The sequence below is a fragment of the Cnephaeus nilssonii genome, assembly GCF_951640355.1.
Source record: "Cnephaeus nilssonii genome assembly, chromosome: X".
Classification (NCBI taxonomy): domain Eukaryota; kingdom Metazoa; phylum Chordata; class Mammalia; order Chiroptera; family Vespertilionidae; genus Cnephaeus; species Cnephaeus nilssonii.
Genome location: NC_137071.1, coordinates 52,959,213 through 52,982,385, shown reverse-complemented (window position 1 = coordinate 52,982,385; position 23,173 = coordinate 52,959,213). Strand labels below are relative to the sequence as shown.

The following is a 23,173-nucleotide window of genomic DNA, read 5'->3' as shown; positions in this document are numbered from 1 at the left end:
ATAACAATAACTATAATAATCACCATTTAATGGGGAAAAAAGCAGAGAGAACTCACAAAATTGAAATAGGGTTTTAAGTACATAACTATGTTATAATGAATGCTTTACAACTTGTCAACATAGACACTATGATATTATCTATGTGATAGTTTACAGTAATCTACATTCTAGAAATGGATAATTATCCTGATAGAGCACACACTACATTTAATCAAAAACCCACATTCTAGAGGTTGCTATTAAGATAGCATTCAGCTTTCTCTCCTGCCCATGACAGCAGAGAACATAATGGATTCAAATGGAGTTTCATTGGCAAATTAATGCCTTTGTTAATTAGCACACGAATTTTAGAAACTACTTTCACTGGTGAAATTAATATTATTTATGCCTGAATTTGTTCTAGAAATTATAGAAGAATTCAAACTTTGCTTGCTCTGCCTGAGGGGAGTTGCTATATACCAGGAGCACTTCACTTTAATTTCCTTCATGGTGGCTCCCTTTAGAAAATCTGGCCTTCACTGAGCACACTGGAAACCACTGATCTATTTCAATCCCTTCATTTTACTGACAAGAAAGCTGAAATTCCAAGGTTATGTTATTTATCCAAAAACATAGCTGCTTGAATATATGGTTTTCCAGAACCATATAATGCTCTTCTTTAGACTCAAATTACTTCTATTATAATACTAGGGGCCCAGCGCATGAACTTGTGCACCTTGAAAGGAACTGTGGGCTGCGAGGCTGTGGTGGGCAAAGGGGAGGGTCTCAGCCCATCCACACCCCCACCTAGCCCCTCCTGTCTCAGCCCCCCAGTCCCCTCTCTGCCTACAGCCCTGCTTCTGCCACCACCACTCCCACCCGCTGACAGCATAGAGCGATTAAGGTCAGTGCCAGTAGTGGGTGCGAACTGTGGCTGCTTCCCTGATCGCCCCTCAGGAACAGGGGGAGGTGGAGAAGCCCTCAGGGGCGATCGGGGCCGGCAGCCACTGCTCAAACCCACTGACAGTGCTGAACAATCGGAACTGGGACTGGGACTGGGAACCAGCAGCAGGTGTGAGCTGTTGCTCCAGCAGTGGCTGCAGGTGCGAGCAGGGCCAGCATTGGCAGTGGGTGTGAGTGACGGCTCTGGCACCGGCAGTGGTGAGAGTAGGGCCGTCGCCAGCAGCAGGTGCGAGAGGCAGCTGCCGGCCCTGATTGCCCCTCAGGAGCAGGGGGGCGGTGGAGAAGCCCTGAGGGGCGATCAGGATGGGCAGCTGCCACTCACACCCGCTGATGGCACTGAGCATCAGGGCCAGCACCAGGTGTGAGCGGTGGCTCCAGCACTGGCAGCGGGTGTGAGCGGGGCCAGCACCAGCAGCAGGTGCGAGCACTGGGTGGGACCACAGTGCGTGGAGGCAAAGAATTTTCAGTAACCACCAGAGGCTCGCCCCAATGACAGCGACCAGTGCCCTGCCTTGGTCTGACACCCTGCTCACCTGCTCCACCATCCCGCCACAGCTGACACCCACCATGTTTCGCACTCTACCACCTGCTGATGATGCCTGGCAGGTTCTGCATGCACCAGCTCGTGGTCAGCATGCATCATAGCAACCGGTAGTTTGGTTGTTCGGTTGTTCCACTGTTCTGTCTATTTGCATATTAGGGTTTATATATATAGCTTATCTCTAAAGACTTTCTTTCCTTTACACCAAATCAGTGGCTCTCAGCCTTGGGTTATTTTGCACTCCAGAAAACATTTGGCAGTGTCTAAACACATTTTTGGTTGTCACAAGTTGGAGGGATAGGTGCTACTGGCATCTAGTGGGGAGAGGCCAGGAATGCTGCTAAACATCCTACAATGCACAGGACATCCCCTCACAACAAAAAAACTTATCTGGCCCAAAATGTCAACAGTAATTCCTAGGTATATCTCCCAACCAATTGAAAGCAGATATTCAAACAAAAACTTGTACATCAATGTTAACAGCAGCACTATTTATAATAGCCAGAAGGTGGAAATAACCTAAACGTCCAGTAACTGATGAACGGATAATCAAAACGTAGTATAATCATACAATGGGATATTTTTCAGCCATAAAAATGAATAAGGACTAGTATTTCTTAGTAGTTGAGCACCGGCCCATGAACCAGGAGATCACGGGTCAATTCCAGGTTAGGGCACATGCCTGGGTTGTAGGCTGGATCCCCAGTAGAGGATGTGTAAGGAGGAAGCCAAGCAATGATTTCTCTCTCACTGATGTTTCTATTTCTCTATCCCTCTCCCTTCCTCTCTCTAAAATCAATAAAAAACATCACTCTCTGTGCCTCAGTTTCCTCATCTATTAAAACAAGGATAATACCATCTTCCTCACAAAGTTGTTTAAAAAAAGAATAAAGTACTAAATACAACATGAATAAACCTAAAAAAAATATGCTAAGTGAATATGCCAGATACAAAAGGTCACATATTGTATTACTGCATTTATATGAAATATTCAGAATAGGTAAATGCATAGAGACAGAAAGCAGACTACAAGGTGTCAGGGCCCGGGGAGAGGAAGGAATAGTGACTGACCGTAATGGGTCTGGGTTCTCCTCCGGAGGTGATGAAAATGTTTTGGAACTAGATGCTTGCACAACATTGTGAATGTACTAAATGCCACTGAACTATACACTTTAACATGGTCAATTCTATGTTATGCGATGTTTGCCTGAATTTAAAAAATGTCAGTAGTGCTGAGGTTGAGAAACCATTCTAAACGTATGTACCAAAGGTTATTTTCGTCTTAAATAGGTAAAATCAGGAAGGACTGCATCAAAGACAAAAAGCATCAAGCACTATAATGAGTTTTTTCTTTTTAAGGAGTCTGACCCTTAAAGAGTTAATTACTGCCCTGCTGGTATAGCTCCGTGGTTGAGCATCAACCTGTGAACCAGGAGGCCACAGTTTGATTCCTGGTCAGGTTGCCTGGATTGTGGGCTTGATACCCAGTGGGTGTGCAGGAGGCAGCTGATCGAAGATTCTCTCTCATCATTGATGTTTCTATTTTTCTTTCCCTCTTCCTTCTTCTCTGAAATAAATAAAAATATATATTAGTTAAAAAGTTAATTACTTCACTTCTTTTTTTTCCTGATGGGAAAGACTTGCCAGGGAAGAGGAATGGCCCAAGCAGATTTTACATTACTGCTATAAAATTATGAATATAATAATTTAAGATAAATTGGTGACATCATCTAAACAGCAGAGGCATGAATATGCTACTGTAATAAAAGAGATTATCAGATTTAACACAAGCCAGAACATGAAATAATTAATTTTTTTTAAATGTGTGCCTGCACTTGAATTATAAACCAGGGAGCTGTCAAATAAAATTAAGCACTACATTATGAGATAGTCACTTTACAAGGCTTATCAGTATGAACATTCATTTGCCATTTGAAAATATAGAGATGTATGCTCAGAGTTAAAATTTAGGATTGGCCTCAACTAAACAGTAGTTTGGTGGTGCATCAAAGAGCTTAGAGATTTACTGTGGTAGCTATAAACCATTTTTTCTTCCACGAAGTCTTGATAAGTGGGGGGACAAGCTTGGGTTCCTTGGGCTAAAGGAGCCAGGCACATCCAGGGACCCAAAGGAATTATGCTGCTATGTTTTAATTAATGCACACACACACACACACACACACCACGTACACACACACACACGCATGCACGCACGCACACGCACACACGCACACAAAGACTGTGCCTGACAGCACAGTCACTGTTTCTCTACAGCATGGCAATATGTTCATGCATACTAGACCATCAAAAGCATGTCACCATTAAGTATAGAAAATGAAAATGGAAACTGACTTTTCAGATTAAGATTTTTATAGACATAAGATTTTTTTACAGGCTAGGTAAAAGTTATTTCCAAAGACTAAATACGGACAGAGGAAAAACAGAAAAAATGCTGTTACCTTCATATTTTTATCTTAATTATTACCCACAAATCCTGTCAGTTTACTATCACCCAGCTCTTCCAGATATTATTTTCTGTACAACAAAGTAAAATTCATCCTTTTGAAGATACATGGTTAAATTATTATTCATATTTTCTAAAAAAAAGTAGTAGCATAATGTGGTTAGTTATGATTGAAACAGCATGATGAATTGCTTCCAGAAGCTGTATTCTTAAGTTAAAGATAGTGAAATTCACCATAAATAACTGCATATGCTAGTAAATATGACAAATTACTGCTATAGCACTTAGAAAATGCACTAAGATCAAAATAAAAAGCTTCTGCACAGCAAAAGAAACCATCAACAAAACAACAAGAAAGCCCACTGCATGGGAGAACATATTTGCCGATGTCATCACCAATAAGGGTTTAATCTCCAACATTTACAGGGAACTCATACAACTTAACAAAAGGAAAATAAACAACTCAATCAAAAAATGGGCAATGGACCTAATAGATACTTTTCGAAAGAGAACATAAGGAAGGCCAAGAGACATATGAAAGCATGCTCAGAGTCACTAATCATCCAAGAGATGCAAATCAAAATGACAACACGGTACCATCTCACATCTGTCAGAATGGTTATCACCAACAAATCAACAAATAACAAGTGCTGGCGAGCATGCAGATAAAAAGGAACCCTTGTGCACTGCTGGTGGAAATACAGACTGGTGCAGCCACTGAGGAGAACAATATGGAGTTTCCTCAAAAAACTAAAAATGGAACTCCCATTTGACCCAGTAATCCTACTTCTAGTAATATATCCCAAGAAACTAGAAACACCAATCAGAAAGGATATATGCACCCCTATGTTCATAGCAGCACAATTCACCATCCTATCTGATAATAGACAAATATGCAAATTAACCATACCTCCGACACACCCACAAGCCACGCCCACAAGGCACGCCCACCACCCAATCAGAGCGAGTATGCAAATTAACCCAAACCAAGATGGCTACAGACACAGAGAGCAAGGTTTCCTAGGTAACAGAGGAAGCCAAGCTTTCCACCTGCCCTGGCCAGGCCTAAGCCTCCACTCAAGCTACAAAGTATCAATTACAGAAGGTAAACAAATTCAAACAAATGGCAGCAGAATGGAGCTTGAGAGAGCAGGCCAGGGTTGCCGCCGGCAACGGGGAAGCAAAGCTTTCCGCACACCCTGGCCGGGCCCACCCGCTTAAGGCAACAAAGTTTCAGTTATAACCCCAACAGAAATGGCTGCCTGACTCGGAGGGAGCCCCAGGCTTGGCTCCGCTCCAGGCTACAAAGTTTCAATTGTAGAAGGAAAATAAATTCCAGATACCAGGGCCTCTGCTTGGGTTGCCAGGGGGTGTGGCCGGCCTGCAAACCACCACAGGCCCCTCGCTCAGGCCGCCCCACACCCCAAGGGAACCCCCACCTGATCCGGGACGCCCTTCAGGGCTAACCAGCTGGCCCCCACCCCTGTACCAGGCCTCTATCCTATCTAATAAAAGAGTAATATGCAGATTGATTATCACTGCAACACACAATATAGCTGCCCCCATGTGGTCAAAGATCCTGCCCCCATGTGGACACAAGATGGCCACCACAAGATGGCCAGCAGGAGAGGGCAGTTGGGAGGCACCCGGCCTGCAAGGGAGGGCAGTTGAGAGGGACCAAGTCTGCAAGGGAGGGCAGTTGGAGGTGATCAACCCTGCAGGAGAGGGCAGTTAGGGGTGACCAGGCCGGCAGAGGAGGGAAGTTGGGGGCAAACAGGCTGGCAGCAGAGAGGTTAGGGGGTGATCAGGCTGGCAGGCAGAAGCGGTTAGGGGCAATCAAGAAGGCAGGCAGGCAAGCAGTTGGGAGCCAGCAGTCCTGGATTGTGAGAGGGATGTCCGACTGCCCGTTTAGGCCCGATCCCTGGGCATAACATCCCTCGAGGGGTCCCAGATTGGAGAGGGTACAGGCTGGGCTGAGGGACAACCCCCCTCCGTGCACGAATTTCATGCACCGGGCCTCTAGTAGCTAAGATTTGGAAATAGCTTCAGTGCCCAACAGCAGATGAGTGGATTAAAAAACTGTGGTATATCTACACAATGGAATACTAAGCTGCAGTAAAAAAGAAGGAATTCTTACCATTTGCAACAGCATGGATGGAAGGGGAGAGCATTATGCTAAGCGAAATAAGCCAGTCAGAGAAAGATAAATATCACATGATCTCACTCATTTATGGAATATAATGAACAACATAAAGTGATGAACAAAAACAGAGACATAGAAGCATTGATCAGACTGTCAAACCTCAGAGGAAATGTAGGGGATGGTGGGGTTAAGGGGGAGAGATCAACCAAAGGACTTGTATGCATGCATATAAGCCTAACCAATGAACACAGACACCAGTGGGGGTGAGGGCATGAGTGGGGTATGGGGGGGGCAATGGGAGGATAGGGACACATATGTAATACCTTAATCAATAAAGAAAATAAAAAATAAAATAAAATGGTAAAAAAAAAAAAGAAATAGAGAAATGCACTAAGAGAAGTGTGTTCTGACATGGAAAAATATTCAGATGAAAAACAGGTATGTTTTTTTTGTTTGTTTGTTTTTTGTTTTTTTTTAAATTTCTTTATTAATTAAGGTATCACATATTTGTCCTCATCCCCCCATTCCCATCCCATACCCCTCCCGACACATGCCCCCACCTCCCTGTTGTCTTTAACCGCTGGTTAGGCTCATATGCTTGCACACAAGTCCTTTGGTTGATCTCTCCCCTTTACCCCCACCCTTCCCTACCCTCCCTCTGAGGCCCGACAGTCTGATCCATGCCTCCTTGTTTCTGGGTCTGTTCTTGTTCATCAGTCTATGTTGTTCGTTATTAAATAAAGAAATGCACTAAGAGAAGTGTGTTCTGACATGGAAAAATATTCAGATGGAAAACAGGTATGTTTTTTTGTTGTTGTTTTTTTAATTTTTTTTAAAATATATTTTATTTGCTTTTCACAGAGAGGAAGGGAAAGGGATAGAGAGCTAGAAACATCGATGAGAGAGAAACATCGACCAGCTGCCTCCTGCACGCCCCCTACCGGGGTTGCGCCCGCAACCAATGTACATGCCCTTGACCGGAATCGAACCCGGGACCTTCCAGTCCGCAGACCGACGCTCTATCTACTGAGCCAAACCAGTTTCGGCTGGAAAACAGGTATGTTTTAAAAATCAAATTCTAGCCCAATGGTGTGGCTCAGTGGTAGAGCATCAATCTATGAACCAGTAGGTCACAGTTTGATTCCTAGTCAGGGCTCATGTTCAAGTTTCGGGCTTGATCCCCGGGGGGGGGGGGGGGGGGGGGGGCATGCAGGAGGGAGCCGATCAATTATTCTCTCACATCATGTTAATGTTTCTATCTCTCTCTTCCTCTCTCTTCCTCTCTGAAATCAATAAAAAATATTTAAAAAAATCAAATTTTATTCAAACATTGAAACAAAAACAATAATCCCCAAATTTTTTAGCAAGAAAACTCCCAAGAAATTTCTTTGTGGATCACTCAAATTTTGTCATGAATATACCAGTTGCTTGGGGATGGTGGGGTAGGAATGAAAAGAGGCTAAAGTTTTCATTTCTATCAGAAGATGACTAAAGATAAATACTCAAGTTTAAACATACACATTTGTAAAATTCTCACATTCTTTCCTTTGTGAAAATGTTATTTCTCTACTAAAACTTACACATAATTTAATCTATAAATGCTGTTCTTTTTTTGTAACAGGATCTCCCCCTGTTGGCTCATACTATTCTGGTGTTCCATGGTGTATTATATTCTTTGTGTTAAGAAAAACCACAAAGGTAAAAACCTATTAATAAAAAAGGGTGACTTGCACCAGGTAAGTGTCTCTGGCCCCAATCTGGGCTGTGTACAGCAAGCTTCTGAGTTGTACTATCTTGTTATGTACCTTGGTGACTGAAAATAAAAACTAGACATGGCATAAGGAGACCTAGGTTTATATTTTGACACTCCTTTTATAAGCTATGGACTTTACATAAGACTTTTTCTCACAACCTTCAGTTTTGTAATAAATAAAATGAAAATAATAATTCCTATTTACATCAAAGGGTTATCTTACAACTCAAATAAAATAATATATGAGAAATATCTGTGAGTTATGAAGTGCTCTATAAATGTTAATATAAAAATAAGTGATTCTTGGAAGGAGAAACCCTGGTGAGACAGTTTGCAGCTGGGAAGGGCAGAGATCTCCTGGAAAAAGGTAAAACAAGGATCTGGGCAATAGAATCTGCTGGATCTCTAAGCCCAGAAGGTCAGGGGAAAACTACACAGCACCAAGCCACGTCCCTGAGGACAGGCAAAGCGTCTGACTGTGAGAAAAAGGGTCCACGGGACTGCGGGAGGTAGTAGATTTTAGACCTTGGATTCTGATTTGGGATCTGAGCTCAAAAGCAGCCCTGAAGAGCTAACTTCCGACCACGCAGTGCCAGCAAGAGAGGAGCTTGTAAAGACGCGGTCCCTCTCTGCGCTGGGGCCTGTGTCTTTCTCCACTGAACCTAGTTCGTAGGACCTTTCGGATACAGACACTTACCTGTGCCTGAGGTGCAGGACAAGGGGTGGAGTTGTGGAATCTAGGGAGAGTAGGCAGCAAACAGGTCCAGGAGAAGTGGAAGCATGTCTGGTGCTGAGTCACTTCTGATCCCTGGTCTCCATTTTCTCCTGAGAGATAGCCCCTCCCTCCAGTCTCCAGGCAACCAATATAGCCACACCCAGATTCCACCCTAATTAACACCATAGAATCTGAATACTCCCTGAAGCCATAGGAACTGCCCAAAAGAAAAACCTTTAGCAGCTAGGCACATCAATTACAAAGTTACACTGCCAGGGCTCTTCAGAGTGCTTCAGTGTACCTTGATGGCAAACTTACCGCGGGTGCTCCTGTGAGCCGCCACTGGGATTAAATGCCTATCCACTACAAGTACAGCAGCAAAAGCTGAGTCTGCCCACCCCACAACTACAGAATTCTGGGCAACACAGTCACGCCTTTCCAGAAGGCAGGCCCCCTGAGCCACATCACCCTGACAGACGGTTCCTTGGAGCCACTGTGAGTCCCCACTGGGAAGGCGCAATTTCAATTTAGGGTGCAAGACAGAAAAAATTGGGATACTACCCTCCATGACTGCTGACCTCTAGACACTGCAGTTGTGCCTCTCAAACTCACAGACCTACATCAAGAGAACCCAAATAGTTCAAGTAGGGAACTATACTAGATTACCAAGCCCTGGAGAACTGAGAGATTACACCAGTAGCACCATCACCAAAAGAACCTGGGTAGCAAAGCAATTGGATCTACAATTAAAACATTACAGGAGGGGAGGCATGATGGCGACCAGCAGGAAGGTAGGGAGGGAGAGTGTGTGATCAAGTGAAGGAGTGATAGAGGTGGGTGTGGACGTGTGTGGGGGTGTGTGTGTGAGTGAAATAGGAACAGGTAGACCCTGCAGTTCTTCCAGGGGGCTTCCAATCCAGGCAGTCTTAGTTGGCAAAACCCCGCGGCCACTGCAAACACTCCTGAGAGGACACCAGCGGCACAGAGACCATGCCATCTTTAAGAACAGAACTGCTAGAGACTAGAATCCTAGCCTCGCCACCACCCCGTCTGGTCTCGAAAGCAAACCTGGACACTACAGCCACTCTGGTAGAAGACCTGTTACCCCAGCTGCAGACGCGCGAACCCAGAGACCTTCACCTCCAAAAGTGCGCCGCTGAAAGCAGTAAGTACAACCTCCCCCTCCCCAGCGCCTGAACTCAGGATTCGCCATGTCCCCAGAATATAGGCACCCAGGCACTCAGTGCTTGGGAACCACTGAGAGCCCCCGAGGGTGTGATTCTGCACAGTCAAGGGTGTGCGGCCCTGCAGTATAATTTCTGAACTGCCTATTACTAAATAACTGCCCACGGACACCCCCACTGTGCAACTTCAGTGCCAGGGTCCCTCAGAGTGTGTCACAGCTCTGCGCGGGTGGGCGCACCACCAGTTCTCGCACACTTCAGAGCCCGCAAACTCAAGGTCACAGACAAGGGAAGACACCCTGAGCCCATATATCCAAGGGGTCCTCTGGGGAGCTGCTTTGAGCCCCTGCTGGGTGTGATTCTGTACAGCCTAGGACGTGCTACCCCACAGCAGAAACTCTGAACTCCTTTCTCCTGAATAACGTCCCACATACACCCTAGCTGTTTAACTTCAGTGCCAGGGCCCCTCAGAGTGCATTAGAGCTCTGCGTGGGCAGGTGAGCCACCAGTTCTCGCACACTTCCAGAGCCAGCAAACTCAAGGCCACAGACAAGGGAAGGCACCCTGAGCCCATATATCCAAGGGGTCCTCTGGGGAGCTGCTTTGAGCCCCTGCTGGGTGTGATTCTGTACAGCCTAGGACGCGCTGACCCACAGCAGAAACTCTGAACTCCTTTCTCCTGAAAAACGTCCCACATACACCCTAGCTGTTTAACTTCAATGCAAGGGCCCCTCAGAGTGCGTCAGAACTCTGTGCGGGCAAACGCACCACCAGTGCACTCACACTTCCAGAGCCAGCAAACTCAAGGCCACAGACAAGGGAAGGCACCCTGAGCCCATATGCACAGGGTCTTCTGGGGAGCTGCTTCGAGCCCCTACTGGGTGGGATTCTGTACAGACAAGGTCACGCTGCCCCGCAGCAGAAATACCGAAACCCCTCTTCCTGAATAACGGTCCACATCCACCCTAGATACTCAACCTCAGTGCCAGGACCCCTCAGAGTGCATCAGAGCTCTGCGCCTGCAAACACACCTCCACAGAAGCGAATTTACAACAGGCAAGCACCATGAGCCCATCTACACACAGGGTGCTAGTGGGAGCCACTGGGAGCTCTCCCAACAGATGGTTCCTGGGTGCCACTGTGAGTCCCCACTGGACATGTGCGATTTCAACTAAGGGTGCAAGACAGCAAAAACTGGGACACTCCCCTCCATAGCTGCTGACTTCTAGACACCACAGCTATGCCTCTCAAGCTTGCAGGCCTACATCAAGAGAACCCAAGTAGCTCAAGTAGGGAGCTACACTAGATTACCAAGCCCAGGAGAACTGAGAGATTACACCAGTAGCACCATCCCCAAAAGAACCTGGGTAGCAAAGCAAGCGGATCTACAATTAAAACATTACAGGAAAACATGGGGAGACAAAAAGGAAATCCCCAAAGGAAAGAAAAAGAGGAATCACCAGAAAGGGAGTTAAATGAACTTGAGGCTAGCAGCTTAACAGAGAAAGAATTCAGAGTATTCGTTAGAAGGATGTTTAAACAGATGGATGACAAATACACACAACTCAATGAGAACTATAAGGAACTGAATGAAAATGTCACCAACATGAAAAGAAACGAAGAGGAGATGAAGAACGACATAGCTGCAATAAAGAACACAATGGAAGGTTTAACCCTTTGCACTCACTTGCGTTTTTCTCGAGCTGCTACCGATGCTAACCGTGTCGAGTCACACTCGACATCCGAGTGCAAAAGGTTAAAGAGTAGAGTAGAAGAGGCTGAGGACCGCATCAGCGAATTAGAAGACAAGGTAGGAAAAAAACACACAAACACAACAGCAACTGGAAAGAAGACTTAAAAAGCAAAAGGAGAGCCTAAGGGAGCTTTGGGACAACACAAAACGAAACAACATTCGAATAATAGGGATAAAAGAAGGAGAGGAAGAGAAGCAAGGAATAGAAAACCTGTTAGAAGAAATGACAGAAAACTTCCCTGATATTGGCAAGAAAAAAACTATCCAAGTCCAAGAAGTACACAGAGTCCCAAACAAGTTGAACCCCAAAACACTGACACCAAGAAACATCATAATTGCAACAAGACTTGATGGAGATGTCTTGCACCAATGATCCGGGGAACTGGGGTCTAGGATATCTAAATCCAGCCTAGCACCAGGAATGCTCAGGGCCTACTCAAGAAGGCAAATAATCCTCTCCACTAATAATTACAGGGTAAAACAAGATGGTTGTTAGAGTATTAAATTTGACAAGTTTTCAAGTAGTCAAGTTTTCAGACTAATTTAAATTGGCCAATCAAAATAAGCGAATATTCCAGAAAAATCAATTGTACTGGACAAAAAAGCTGTTCCTAAAGTGTTAACTAAAATTTTTATTGGTAGTTCATCTCATGGTAAAATTGCGTAACATATAATGAACCTAAAGCAGTCACATTTTAGTGCAAAAACAGTTAAATTTAAACACTATCAAGATTACAGGATAAAATTTCCAAAAGCCTCCCAATATTTAAACCAAAAAAAGGGGGGATAGTAGAAGAATATCATGTAAGGAAAAATATCCTGCAAATAAATTACATCTAGAAAATTTTTACTTTAGAAAATTAACTTTCATTTGTAATGCTAACAGCAAGTCACCCAGGTAAAACATACATGGTGTCAAAACAAGCCAAAGGAAAATATTTTGGGCAAAAAAATGAAAAAGGATCGCAAGTCAAATTTATAGAAAAGATTCCTTTATTAACTTTTGGTCGAGAATATGTTTGTATATTTTCAGAAAACAACTCCGAGACATGTGGATTCCTGCAACAGAGAGGAATTGACAGGAGTGCTCCAGCCATGAAGTCAGAAGAGAAACAGTCCAGAGATGGAAGACGCTGACGATGCCTTGCCATACTAGCAGTCAGCAGATATGCGTCACTGCAGATTGCCCAGGACCAAACCAGAGAGGGCCGGACCTGCAATACCACCATTTGTCCACCATCCAGAACTGAAATATCATTGCTGTTATGAACACATTAACAACTGTTGGACATAGAAACCGGGACTCAAAAGAACTGTTGGCCCAGAGAGAAACTCACTATAGACTGATTCATTTGCCTCTCAGCATAACTATTATTGCTTGTCTCATTTTCGGTTCCTATAAGTGTATTCCTAGTATCACATGAGCTCAAGGAATAGAAAACCTGTTAGAAGAAATGACAGAAAACTTCCCTGATATTGGCAAGAAAAAAACTATCCAAGTCCAAGAAGTACACAGAGTCCCAAACAAGTTGAACCCCAAAACACTGACACCAAGAAACATCATAATTGCACCAATGATCCGGGGAACTGGGGTCTAGGATATCTAAATCCAGCCTAGCACCAGGAATGCTCAGGGCCTACTGAGCATTCATCTAGGGGAAAAGATGAACAACATAGACTGAAAAACAAGAACAGCATTGATCAGACTGTCAGACCTCAGAGGGAAGGTAGGGGAGGGTGGGGACAAGGAAGATAGATCAACAAAGGACTTGTGTGCTTGCATATGAGCCTAACCAGTGATCACGGACAACAGGGGGAGGGGGGCTTGCGTGTGGGGGGGTTTGGGAAGGGAACGGGGGGAGGGTGTTGATGACAAATATGTGATACCTTAATCAATAAAGTAATTTTAAAAAAAGACACATCATAATTAAATTGATGAACACCAACGACAAAGCAAGAATCTAAAAGGCTGCCAGAGACAGACAGAAAGTTACCTACAAGAGATCACCTATCAGAATATCAACTGATTTCTCAACAGAAACACACCAGGCCAGAAGGGAATGGAATGAAATATACAAAGTGATGCAAAACAAGGGACTGAATCCAAGAATAATATACCCAGCAAGGCTATCATTCAAAATTGAAGGTGGAATCAGAAGCTTCACAGACAAAAAAGGGCTAAGAGAGTTCATCACTACCAAGCCAGCAATGCAAGAAATGCTAAAGGGGCTGCTGTAAAAAGAAGAAAGAGAAAGGCAAGAAGAAACACAAACACTAAGGAAAAATATGTCAACAAACAGGTACTTATCAATAATAACATTAAATGTAAATGGATTAATGCACCATTTCCAAACCCAATGCACCAATCACAAGACATAGAGTAACTGAATGGATAAGAAAACAGGACCCATATATTTGCTGTCTACAAGAGACACACCTTAGAGCAAAAGATTCACACAGACTTTGAGTGAAGGCATGGAAAAACATTTTCCAGGCAAATGGAAATGAGAAAAAAGCTGGGGTTGCGATACTTATATCAGATAAAATAGACCTCAAAGTAAAGGCCATAATAAGACATAATGAAGGCCACTACATAATACTAAAGGGAGCAATCCAGCAAGAAGAAATAACTCTGGTAAACGTATATGCACCCAACGCAGGAGCACCCAAATACATAAAAAATCTCCTAGAAGATATCAAGGGAGAGATCGACATCAATACAATCATAGTAGGGGACTTTAATACACCACTGACATCAATGGATAAATCCTCTGGACCAAAAATCAGCAAAGAAACTGCAATTCGAAATGACACACTAGATCAGATGACCTAATTGACATCTTCAGAGTATTTCACGCCAAAGCCATGGAATATACGTTCTTCTCAAGTGCACATGGGACATTCTCAAAAATAGACCACATATTGGGTAACAAGCAAAGTCTCCCCAAATTCAAAAAGATTGAAATCATATCAAGCATTTTCTCAGACCACAATGGCATAATATTAGAAATAAACTACAATAAAAACATTCCAAAAAATTCAAACACTTGGAAACTGAATAGCATGCTACTAAACAATGATTGGGTTATCAATGAGATCAAAGAAAAAATTAAAAACATCCTGGAGACTAATGACAATAAAAACACAACATTGCAAATCCTATGGGACACAATGAAAGCAGTCCTGCGAGGGAAGTGTATAGCTCTACAGGCCTACCTCAAAAAAAAAAAAAAAATGGCAATAGATCATCTAACTCAACAACTCAAAGAATTAGAAAGGGAGCAACAAGAAAAGCCGACAGTGAGCAGAAGAAAGGAAATAATAAAAATCAGAGCAGAAATGAATGACATAGAGACCAAAAAAACAATACACAAGATCAACAAAACCAAGAGCAGGTTCTTTGAAAGGATAAACAAGATTGATGAACCTCTAGCCAGGCTCACCAAGACGCAAAGAGAGAGGACCCAAATAAACAAAATCAGAAATGAAAGACGTGAAATAACAACAGACCCCACAGAAATACAAAGGATTATCAAAATACTATGAACAACTCTATTCCAACAAACTAGACCACCTGGAGGAAATGGACAGATTCCTAGAAAAATACAACCTTCCAAAACGTACTCAGGAAGAGACTAAAAATCTCAATAGGCTGATAACTATGGCAGAAATTGAAGCAGTCATCAAAAAGCTTCCAGCAAACAAAAGCCCATGGCCATTCGGCTTCACAGGGGAGTTTTACAAAACATTCAAGGAAGAGCTAAAACCTATCCTCCTCAGAGTATTCCAGAAAATTCAAGAAGAAAGAACAGTTCCAAGCTCCTTCTATGAAGCCAGCATCACCCTAATACCAAAACCAGATAAAGATAACACAATGAAAGAGAATTACAGGCCAATATCCCTCATGAACATAGATGCCAAAATCCTCAACAAAATTCTAGCAAATCGGCTCCAGCAGTACATCAGAAAGATCATACACCACGACCAAGTTGGATTTATCCCTGGGATGCAAGGATGGTACAATATACGCAAATCAATAAACTTGATACATCACATAAATAAATTAAGAGATAAAAACCATATAGTCATATCAATTGATGCAGAAAAAGCATTTGACAAAATTCAACACCCTTTGTTGATAAAAACTCTCAGCAATCTGGGAATAGAAGGATCATAACTCAACATAATAAAAGCCATATATGACAAACCCACAGCCAACATCATATTGAATGGGCAAAAAATAAAACCATTTCCCCTAAGAACAGGAACAAGACACGGATGCCCACTCTCACCACTCCTCTTCAACATAGTGTTGGAAATACTAGCCATTGCAATCAGACAAGAAGAAGAAATAAAAGGCATCCAAATTGGAAAAGAAGTAAAGCTGTCCTTATTTGCAGATGACATCATACTGTACATAGAAAACCCTAAAGACTCCATCAAAAAATTATTAGACTTAATAAATGAATTCGACAGAGTAGCAGGATACAAAATAAATGCTAAGAAATCTATGGCATTTCTATACGCCAATAATAAACTTACACAAAGAGAGATTAAAAATCAATCCCATTTACCATCACACCAAAAAAATTAAGATACCTAGGATTAAACTTAACTAAGGAGTTAAAAGACCTATACGTGGAAAACTACACAACACTGAAAAAAGAGATAGAGGAAGACATAAACAGATGGATGAAAATACCATGTTCATGGGTTGGTAGAATCAACATCATCAAAATGTCCATACTACCCAAAGCAATCTATAATTTCAATGCACTTCCCATTAAAATACGAACGGCATATTTCAAAGACCTAGAACAAACTTTCCAAAAATTCATCTGGAATAAAAAAAAGACTCCGAATAGCTACAGCAATCCTGAGAAAGAAGAACAAAGCAGGAGGGATCTCAATACCAGATTTCAAGCTATATTACAAAGCCACTGTTCTCAAAACTGCCTGGTATTGGCACAAGAACAGACATATAGATCAATGGACTAGAATAGAGAACACGGAAATCGATCCGAATCACTATGCTCAATTAATATTTGACAAAGGAGGCATGAACATACAATGGAGTCAACACAGTATCCTCAATAAATGGTATTGGGAAAATTGGACAGATAAATGCAAAAAAATGAAACTAGACCACCAACTTACACCATACACAAAAATAAACTCAAAATAGAACAAGGACTTAAACATAAGACAGGAAACCATAAAAATACGAGAGGAATCTACAGGCAGAAAAATCTCTGACATATGCCAAACAAACTTCTTCACTGATACTGCTCCTAGGGCAATGGAAGCTAAAGAGAAAATAAACAAATGGGACTACATCAAAATTAAAAGCTTTTGTAAAGCAACGGAAACCATCAATAAAACAATAAGAAAGCCCACTGCATAGGAGAACATATTTGCCAATGATGTCAATGATAAGGGTTTAATCTCCAACATTTACAGGGAACTCATGCAGCTTAACAAAAAGAAGATAAACAACCCAATCAAAAAATGGGCAACTGATCTAAATAGACACTTTTCGAAAGAAGACAGAAGGAAGGCCAAGAGACATATGAAAACCTGCTCTAAATCACTAATCATCAGAGAGATGCAAATCAAAACAACTATACAGTACCATCTCACACCTGTCAGAATGGCCATTATCAAAAATTCAACAAATGACAAGTGCTGGCGAGGATGTGGAGAAAAAGGAACCCTCGTGCACTGCTGGTGGGAATGCAGACTGGTGCAGCCACTGTGGAGAACAGTATGGAGTTTCCTTAAAAAGCTGAAAATAGAACTCCCATTTGATCCAGTGATCCCACTTCTAGGAATATATCCCAAGAAACTGGAAACATCAATCAGAAAGGATATATGCACCCCTATGTTCATAGCAGCACAATTCACTATAGGTAAGATTTGGAAACAGCCTAAGTGCCCATCAGCAGATGAGTGGATTAAAAAACTATGGTACATCTACACAATGGAATACTACGCTGCGGTAAAAAAGAAGGAGCTCTTACCATTTGCAACAATATGGATGGAGATGGAGAACATTATGCTTAGTGAAATAAGCCAGGCAGAGAAAGATAAATATCACATGATCTCACTCATTTGTGGCATATAATGAACAAATAAACTGATGGAGGGAAAAAAATAGATCCTGAAACAGAGAAACAGCAATCAGAATGTCAAACCTCAGGGAAGAAATTGTGAGGTAACCAGAAACCTAAGAATGCCTGAGAATGCCTTTCTAGCCATGCTAGCAATCATCAGAGGTACGGTAATTTTACCTGGGACAAGAGGGGAAGTATTTTGGAATTATGCTCCTGACTCTTCATGGGTAAGACCCCTTACATGGGCTGACCCCTGACTAATGTAGTTACCAATAATACCAAACACTTTGGTCATCCAGGAGGTCAATGGGTGGTGCAAGAAAATACAAATACATAGGGGTCTCCACCCAGCTTCCCTTTTGTATGACACAAAACCAAAACAATGCCCCTTTGTATGTAAAATTAAAGAGAGGTTTCTGGCTTGTGTGGACACCAAAGAAAGGGTGTCAATACGATCACTACTTGCCCCCGGGAGAGGTGCAGAAAATGTAACTAAGACCTTGTCTATACAAAAATGAATGGCCAGCCAGTTTGAAAGGGAATTGCCATGGCCTAGAGCAAAGAATGTCCTTACATGATATTATTCTACAATGTCATTAAAATTTTTCCCAGATTTAAATTACCCCCATTACTTATAATAATACCACCCACCCTTGGGGATCAATAAAAAAAATCATCTTTTTGGTGCTCGGAGACAAAGGTAACACATCTCTTGATATTTTAGAATTACAAGAGCATAATGTACAATTATCCCAAACAAACTTACAAACCAATTCTTTGAATGTCTGGCAGCAATTTAAAAATGACATGAAAGGATTTAATCCCTTCCATTTTGTAGAGGGCCTCCTGGGAAGGCACATGAGCATTCTATATTGGTCCCTCTTGCCCTTTAGGCCAAGAGAGACCCTCTTCTCACAATTCAATTGCTCAAAGCTGTTGCATGAGCTCTCTGTTCATGTCGAGGTTGAAGTCTCGTGATGACTGGTAACATGGATCTGTCTCTCGCCCAGTGGGGCGAACTGAGCCCTCCCTGGAGAAGAAACCTGGGTTCCCCAAGATATGTGATCAGTGCTGGGGCCCCACCAGCAGGCGAGGGGATCCCAAGGCAGGTGCTGGGCGTGGAGGCCATGGGGGCATAGGCTACCAAGGAGACAGAACTGAACCTCACATCACCCTGCTTGGCCTCGGAGGATCACTGGTTAGCCAGAGGCCATTAGGATTCCTCAGAGAAGGAACAACCTAAGACAGGCACAGTCACAGAGGGGCCATCAGTAGAGAACCTGGGGGTCAACAGAGGTGGGGCACAGACCCTACCTCCCCAACTTTGCAGGTGCCTGAACACTCACCCCTTCTGAAGGATGTCTCCTGCTCCCAGGGCTGCTTAACGTCCCATGCCCAGCTCAAATCAGGACCTGGGTAACAGACACAGACTTGGCCAACAGCAGCTACCCTCTCACTCCAAGAAGAGTTGTTTGAGTTGTCTTGTACCCATGGTGTGGGGAAGTTGGTTTATGATATCTAAATCCAGCTTACCTCCGGGAATGCTCAGGACCTACTCAAGAAGGCAAATAATCCTTTCCACTAAAATTTACAGGGTAAAATAAGATTGTTGTTAGAGTAATAAATTTGACAGTAAAATAGTAGTCAAGTTTTCAGGCAAATTTAAATTGGCTAGTTGAAACAAGCGAATATTCTAGAAAAATTAATTGTACTGGACAAAAAGGTGTTCCTAAAGTGTTAACTAAAACTTTTATTGGTAGTTCATCTCATGATAAAATTGCTCACTATTTAATGAACCTAAAACAGTACTATTATAGCGAAAAAATTAAAATTTAAAAGCCATCAAGACTACATTATAAAATTTTCAAAAGCCTCTTAATATTTAAATCAAAAAAGGGGGTGATAGTAGAAGAATATCATGTAAGGAAAAATATCCTGTAAGTAAATTACATCTAGAAAATTAATACTTTAGAAAATTAATTGTAAGGCTAAAAGCAAGAAACACATGAAAATCACATAAGGTGTCAAAACAAGCCAGAGGAAAATCATTTGGGCAAATAAATGAAATAGGATCCCAAGTCAAATTTATAGAAAATATTCCTTTATTAACTTTTGGTCGAGAATATGTTTGTATATTTTCAGAAAACAACTCCGAAACCATGTGGATTCCAGCAACAGAGAGGAATCGACAGGACTACTCCAACCATGAAGATAGAAGAGAAGCAGTCCAGAGATGGAAGATGCTGATATCGCCTTGCCATACTAGCAGTTAGCAGCTGTGCGTCACTGCAGGTTGCCCAAGACCAAACCAGAGAGAGTCGGACCTGCATTACCACCATTTGTCCACCATCCAGAACTGAAATGTCAGTGCTGACATGTACACATAAGGAACTATTGGACATTGAAATTGAGTCTCAAAAGAACTGTTGGCCCAGAAAGAAACTCACTACAGACTGATTTATTTGCCTGTCACCATAACCATTATTGCTTGTCTCATTTTCGGTTCTTATAAGTGTATTTCTAATAGCACATGATCTCACTCATCTAGGGGAAATAATGAACAACATAGACTGATGAACAAGAACTGACCCAGAAACAAGGAGCCATGGATCAGACTGTCGGGCCTCAGAGGGAGGGGAGGTGAGGGTGGGGGTAAATGGAAGAGATCAACCAAAGGACTTGTGTGCATGCATATGAGCCTAACCAGTAGTTAAGGACAACAGGGGGTGGGGGTATGCGGGGGGAGGGGTGTGGGATGTGAATGGGGGGATGAGGACAAATATGTGATACCTTAATCAGTAAAGAAATTAATTTAAAAAAAGTGATTCTTTTTAAAAAACATTTTTATTGATTTTTAGAGCGAGAGGAGGGGAGAAGGAGAGAGAGAAACATCGATGCAAGAGCAAAACACAGATGGCTGCCTCCCGCATGGCCCTGACTCCCACAACCCAAGCATATGCCCCAACCGAGAATTGAATACAGCAACACTTTGGTGCACAGGATGATGCCCAACTGAGCCACACAGTCCAGGGCAATAATTATATAGTCTTACTAGTAAGAGTCCTAAATACTAAGCCATAACTCAAAGTAATATACAATGGACGCTGATGGTGGCCTAATAAGAACTTAAATACACAAGTCTGTTTTCATCCAAACCCCCACCATTTTAGACTTTGTTTATAAATGTTTTTCATGTCACATAAATGACTCATCTAACATATACTTATAATGTCTTCATTCAATATCAAATAATTCAAAAAGAAATTCACCTCAATTTTAATTTTTCACCTACACTGCATAGTTTTCCAGCTGTGCTGTTTTCATGGCTCCTTAATTAATGAGGCTAGTGCCATATTTTTGTGATATTTTCCTCTGTTGTCCCTTTGTATGACACAATGAGCTATGTTTGTGAGAAGGTTTACCAAATCTTATAAAAGCTTCATTGTACATTGCCAGAAAAGAAAACAAAAAGAGCACCCAGTAACATTTTTCTTTTCACTAATAGTGTCAGCAATTAACAAGTGTAATCAAGGAAACTAAGTAAAGCTTGTAGAGTAAAGGATAGAGCCTTTGAGATTCACAACCATCAACGAAACAACAAGAAAGCCCATCGGTGATAGCATATGGTGAGAACATATGCTATCACCGATGAGTGTTTGCCAATGTTATCACCGGTAAGTGTTTAACCTCCACCATTTACAGGGAACTCATACAACTTAACAAAAGGAAAATAAACAACCCAATCAAAAAATGGGCATTTGGACCTAAATAGACACTTTTCGAAAGAAGACAGAAGGAAGGCCAAGAGACCTATGAAAACATGCTCAAAGTCAATAATTATCCTAGAGATGCAAATCAAAATGACAATGCGGTACCATCTCACACCTGTCAGAATGGCTATCATCAACAAATCAACAAACAAGTGCTGGCTAGGATGCATAGAAAAAGGAACCCTCCTGCACTGTTGGTGGGAATGCAGACTGGTGCAGCCACTGTGGAGAAAGGTATGGAGTTTCCTCAAAAAACTAAAAATGGAACTCCCATTTGACCCACTGATCCCACTTCTAGGAATATATCCCAAGAAACTAGAAACACCAATCAGAAAGGATATATGCACCCCGATGTTCATAGTAGAACAATTCATCATAGCTAAGATTTGGAAACAGTCTAAGTGCCCATCAGCAGATGAGTGGATTAAAAAACTATGGTACATCTAAAAAAGAAGGAATTGTTACCATTTGCAACAGCATGGATGGAAGGGGAGAGCATTATGCTAAGCGAAATAAGCCAGTCAGAGAAAGATAAATATCACATGATCTCACTCATTTATGGAATATAATGAACAACATAAACTGATGAACAAAAACAGAGACATAGAAGCATCAATCAGACTGGCAAACCTTCAGAGGGAAGGTAGGGGATGGTGAGGTTAAGGGGGAGAGATCAACCAAAGGACTTGTATGCATGCATATAAGCCTAACCAATGGACACAGACAACAGGGGAGTGAGGGCATGAGTGGGGCGGGGGGATAATGGGGGTTAAGGACACATATGTAATACCTTAATCAATAAAGAAATTTCAAAAAATAAAGTGGTCAACACAAACAGTTGACCACTTTACAAGCTTCTGTTTGTTTGTAAAAGTAGACTTTTTGAAGCACTTCCCTTATCTCATGTCAAGGTTGGAAGCATGCCCATCTTGCAGATTACATTACCATGCCCTGTGCTTTATCAAATATTCTATTAATTGCCTAACTATTTAAATAAATACTTGCTGAGGCACCTTTAAAGTAAGCACCTAATGATCTCTTTTTAATGACCTGATAATTATTCTAAAAATGAATAGAATAAGAAAAAATGTGTTGCCCTTTCTCAGTGTAGCTCTCTTCAAATCCAACCGAAGCTTGTGATTAGGTGAAGACCAAACAGGATGAGTTACTCTGGAAACTTCTGTTGACGACTGACTTGGTGTTAGGACATGGCATGGATTAGTCTGAAAATTTATAAGTTTTCTTTTTAATTTATTCATTTTTTTAATTTCTAAAATATCAGAGATTAGTATCTTTTGTTGAGTTTGGTAAAGAATCATAATCTCTGGGGTTAATCAATCTCCAAGGAAAGCCCCAGGGTTGGGGGGAGCAGGCAAAATCTGATTCAATAGGTTCAGGAAGATATTTTCCATGATTAATCCAGGGCCTACCAGGGCCAATACTAAACTGGGGCAAATAAAGTGCCTCGAGCTCAAAACATAAGGTGGAATTCTCTGTCACTTGGACAACCCTAGTGAGCCCTGCTGATAAAAATAACTTCATTTTAACTAATAAAAGACAGAACCAATGAAGATATACTTATTCAATAAGGACAGCAAAGAGCAGATACCACTGCTCTCTTTGATTGTACTTGAGTTCTCAACATGCTTTTCATATATGAGTTCTCAACATGCTTTTCATATGCATTATCACATTATGCCAACCTCAGCTTCCTGAGGATAGAAGTGCAGAATGTATTAATTCTCCCTCAGATATGAACAAACAAGTTTAGGGGAGCTCTAGGATTTGGTCAAGG

The 23,173-nt window shown here is 42.1% G+C and overlaps 1 protein-coding gene across 2 annotated transcripts in view; it reads right to left on the bottom strand.

The window, feature by feature from the left end:
• The window catches only part of PRRG1 (proline rich and Gla domain 1), a 244,954-nt gene that overhangs the window by 110,007 nt on the left and 111,774 nt on the right, over positions 1-23,173 (bottom strand). The gene's annotated exons all lie outside the window — the stretch shown is intronic.